The sequence below is a fragment of the Lolium rigidum genome, chromosome 4 (assembly GCF_022539505.1).
Source record: "Lolium rigidum isolate FL_2022 chromosome 4, APGP_CSIRO_Lrig_0.1, whole genome shotgun sequence".
Taxonomy (NCBI): domain Eukaryota; kingdom Viridiplantae; phylum Streptophyta; class Magnoliopsida; order Poales; family Poaceae; genus Lolium; species Lolium rigidum.
In genome coordinates this window covers 230,460,782-230,465,389 of record NC_061511.1, presented here as the reverse complement: position 1 = coordinate 230,465,389, position 4,608 = coordinate 230,460,782, and the positions used below count along the sequence as shown (strand labels likewise).

The 4,608-nt window shown below is 41.9% G+C and overlaps 1 long non-coding RNA gene across 3 annotated transcripts; it reads left to right on the top strand.

Moving 5' to 3' along the window:
• Positions 1-1,322: 1,322 nt before the first annotated feature.
• On the top strand, positions 1,323-4,137 carry LOC124649757. 3 transcript variants are annotated; one of them, XR_006986776.1, is made up of 5 exons: positions 1,323-1,576; positions 1,819-1,985; positions 2,102-3,017; positions 3,566-3,781; positions 3,864-4,137. It is a non-coding gene; the product is annotated as an uncharacterized LOC124649757 (long non-coding RNA). The 3 variants fall into 3 exon arrangements; XR_006986774.1 differs by having other exon boundaries at positions 2,102-3,781; XR_006986775.1 differs by having other exon boundaries at positions 2,102-3,781; positions 3,855-4,137.
• The last annotated feature ends 471 nt before the right edge of the window (positions 4,138-4,608 follow it).

The window sequence follows — 4,608 nt, the reverse complement described above, 5'->3', positions numbered from 1 at the left end:
AACCTCTCTCGAAGAAGTTATCTTTCACTCTCATTAAGCCCTTCCAAAAAGGGGAGTCCGTCGGCTTTTCGACAGTGTTTTATTGTAAAGGTACTTTTTGCGTAACAGCTCCAGCCACACACCATCTTCATTAAGTAATTTGAAAAGACATTTTCTTAATAAACACCTATTTTTGATCTCAAGTACCTCGATACCTAGCCCCCCTTGATCCTTTGGTCGATAAATAATATTCCACTTGGTCAATCAGTATTTTCGCTTAGACTGGTCACTTTGCCAGAAAAAACTAGACCGGTAAAAATCCAACCTTTTCAATACCCCTTTAGGTATTTCAAGAAAAGATAGCATGAACATAGGTAGACTTGTCAAAACCCAATTTATAAGGATTAACCTATCTTCATATGAGAGTAGCTTGCCTTCAACCAAGTTTCTTTTCAAACCTATCCTCTACTGGGTTCCAATCTTTATTCAAAAGCCTCCTATAGTGAATTGGTATACCTAAGTATTTAAAAGGTAGGGAGCCGGCCTCACACCCAAAAATACTTTTATACTGATCCACCTCATTTTCTGCCTTGCCGAAAAAAATATCTCACTTTTGTGGATTCATTCCGGACAACTGTTCAAAGATACAAAAATTTAGTTTCATGTTCGCTGCCTTCTCGAGGTTGTGCTCCATGAATAATATTGTATCATCTGCGTATTGACTCCACTCTCAACTAGATGAGGAATAAGGATGCCAATCTTCCAATCCTCTTTAGCCCGTGCTATGAGGATGGCCAACATTATTATATACATTATATATACACTATATAAAAGCTAAACGTTTTAGCGTCTCCCGGATTGATCGGCAACTGTAGATGCACAATTTCAGTTTGCTACGTCCATACGCTCAGGGACACGTGCCCCTTTAGTTACTGTAGATCCGTAAATTTGGTTCGTCACCATTTTTTCCCCTCTTTCATTCTTCGGTTACCGGTTGCCTCCCGGTTTCCTTTTCCCACACGGTCAAAGCGGTGGGCATGTCCCACCCCGAACAATCCAAACCCATGGTTATCTTCCTCCCCAATTCCTATCATTAGGTAAAAAAAAATCCATCCCTGCCGCTCACCTCCACTCCAAGGTCAGGCGCTCTCCTCTCCCTCCGTGGCTGCCGTCCTATGCGGCCGGCGGCTGGTGGCCATGGGGTGCCTTTCCGTCTGCAGCTCCTCTCGACCTTGCTGGCCGGTCCACGGTGTTCCTGCTCAGTGGCCAGTAGCGCCGCCACCTGCTTTGGATACAGGGATGCGTCCTCGCCTCAAGCCGCTAGGAGCAGGGCGACATGACAACGAGCGGACGCAGATGGAGTGGTCCCTGTGGCGGGGGTCCATACGACCACATCAGCCAGGCCCCATGACAGGCTGCTCCCTTGCTCCATGTTGTGGGCATCCCGTGGACTTCCGGTTCACACAAAGGGTTGTACTCGACCACTTCTAGGTTGTCGGTGCCGGAGGACTACTACAGAGGCAAGGACATGGCCGATTGGCTCGTTTGCCTTATGCTTGCTTCCAGTTTCTCTCCCTCCCGCGCCGGAGTCGTTGAGGTATGGGTTCACGAGCTATTTTCCTCTTTGGTTTCTTAATTATCTTCTCAGGTTACAAATAAAATTATTGTGCTCCTCAATATTCTAGATGACATCAATATTGTTGTTCCCCAATTCATGCAGAACACGATGCATAAGATGTGTATGGAGTATTACACGTCGTTTTTTCCTTTTGTCTTTGCAACTTATTTCTTAGGTCCAATCACTCGCATTATTGATTCACTTCATCTCAATTGTTGCAGATTTTGTGCAAGTTGGCAGACATGGATTTTATAGATGATGCAGGTAGTTCATCCACTCCTGGATATTAGGAGGACACCTAAAAAACCTCAGTATACTAAGGCACCAGAGCTTCCATTGATATTACTACTTTACCCATTTGATAAACTCAGCTATGTGTGTTCATCAGGTATGCACTTTCCTAGAGCATACTCACATCAGATTTTATTTCGTCTTATTTAGGTTTGCTAGATTTATATGGTACTACAAGTAGTTGATTTGCATGGATTTTATATGATTTTGTAGGTAGTTAATTCGCTCCAGGATTTTACAAAGCCTCCTACAAAAAACTCAGTATACTATGGCACCAGAGTTTCATTGATTTTACTAATTTACCTATTTGATAAAGTCAGATCCAGCAGGTATGTACTTTGATATCTCCGCGCTGAATGATGCATCCATGGGGGATTTCAGCTTGCCAAATACATCAGCAAGTTGTTCTAGCCATGACATTGTAGTTAGCCCAGAACTACCAGAAATGGCTTAACTCAATTATAAATAATATCTACGTTACCATAGAAATGAGCCATACGTTTATATGATGTTGCAGATCTTCTTGACAAATTTGGTAGAAGAAGTATAAAAACTGCCTTCTCACAACTTTTAGTTGTCCTCAACCACCTATTTCCTATGCTCCTGTTATTATTACTCTTTTTAGCATAGATAGATAAATGAGCAAGGGAACATTTAGTTTGGCTTCGAAGGGATCCATTAGAGGCTGCGACAATGCAAACTTTTATTTTATCTAAGGAAAAAAATGCGGATCAATGATTCTTTGCATCATAGGTGTTGCTGCTTCATGAGATCAACATTGACATGGTTCCACAATTACAAATAATGATTTTGAGAAATCTGCATTGTTTGTGTTCCGTGTGCTATTTAGATGCTGAGTTAGGTTCTCTTCATTTTGGTGGAAAAAATGTTGTTTTGGGAGGTGATTTCTAGCAAGTGTTGCCTGTTGTAGAAAGGAGCAGCATAGCTGAAGTCGTCGACTCTTTGCTTATTAGGTCCCTATACCAGCATGTGATTGTGCTTAGGCTGCCATAAACACGAGGTTGTCTAATCATGCGCTATCAGATGAGGAGCAGGCTGGTTCGGAAGAATTTGCACAGTGGATTCTTCATGTTGGTGAGGGAGCAGTACCCATGGATATACGAGAGGGGTAAGCTAGCCCTTCTTGGATCTCTTTGCCACTTGATATAACACATCGGCCTTTTTCTGATCATGTCTTTCTGAGATGTATTCCGATGCATCTAGTTGGCATAGCGTGCTCCTACTAATAAGGTTGCCGGCTGTCTTCTATCGGTACCTTGAGAAGAAATAGTTTTCGAAAGTTGTGATAGTATGCAATGACCATTGACAAAATTTCATGGTAATGCTCTTAACAAGGTTGGCAATTACTTGCAAAGCCGGCTTTCTCACACGGCCATTTTTATGTTGCAATCTCAAGAGTAACATTAAGGGAGGGATTGAAAGTGTTAGCGCTCGATGAATCTGGTGAAGCGACCAAGTAATATAGTATACTGAGAAGTGCTTGGTCATCTCTAGGCGTTGTTATACACGTGTTTCCATGTACTACATTTTTCTGCACTGTCGCATTTTTTGGTGGATGTTCGTTTTCTTATGCTCTTCCATTCTCTGTATGTAGATTAATTATTATTACTTGGACCTGCTGGCTAATGCTTTTGTTCATTTTGCTTTTGTTCTCAGGGATGAATGCGTATCTTTTAGTAACTGCTTATAAGTGCACCGCATGGTGTACCACTACTGAAACTATACCAAAAACACTGGAAATTAAGGTCCTGCAATTGCACTTAGCTGATCTATCCTGGACATATATCCAGACAAAGTGCAAATGCGTGGTGCTCCATCTATTTCTATATGTTGTCGCCATGATGGAACCCTTTCTGTTTTGGTACTGCTAAGGTAACCTCTCAGATTCTATTTTATTTAGTCATCTCTATTAAAATGGACAATCTCAAAGCTAACCGCATAGCAGTAATTGCAGGCGCAAGTTTAGAAGTTGTGTACAAACCTCAGGAGCTAAAGTCGCTTCATGCATTTGGTTTAAATACAAGAAGAGTGGCCATGGCCAGTTCTTAAATTTTTTGTATGTTTTCTAGCGATATAAGGAGCATACGACCAACACTTAGATTTGTTACATTTTCAAGCAATAAGCTGAGAACTGCTTCGTCTGACTGTTTATTATGTGATGTATGTTATCTTGCATATCTGTATTGTACAAACATGTAAAAGGTAGTTTTTTATGCTTCCTGTTTTTATGCTGCTCTCTATTGTTGTTGACAATACGTGCAACTGTATGCTCACGGTAGAGTTCAGCTCACTGAATCTGCACCTCGCCACTGTCACCTCTCAAGCCCAAAGCTATCTACATGACCTAAAGCTGCCTAATCAATTTAGCTTAGAGATTCTAAATAAGCAAGACTTCGATAGAGAGAATACCGATAGAGCAAATTACTCATGTGATCCAACAGACAGTGGACTGTTAGATTCAGAAATACTGCATCTACGTTGTTTGTTCTTTCTTCAGTTTTCAGGAACCAACCACAGTATAGGACACTACAGGAGAAGATAACATACCAGTCATTGATGGCTTGGTCCATGCTCACTCTTGCTCATCGTCACACAGTTACATCCCCATGGATCTTCTTTTCGACAGAGCGCCTCCTAGCTTGCTAACTCCTCTGCAGCGGAAGAGAGCGCATACCCAGCTGCTTCAGCCCCAACCACCG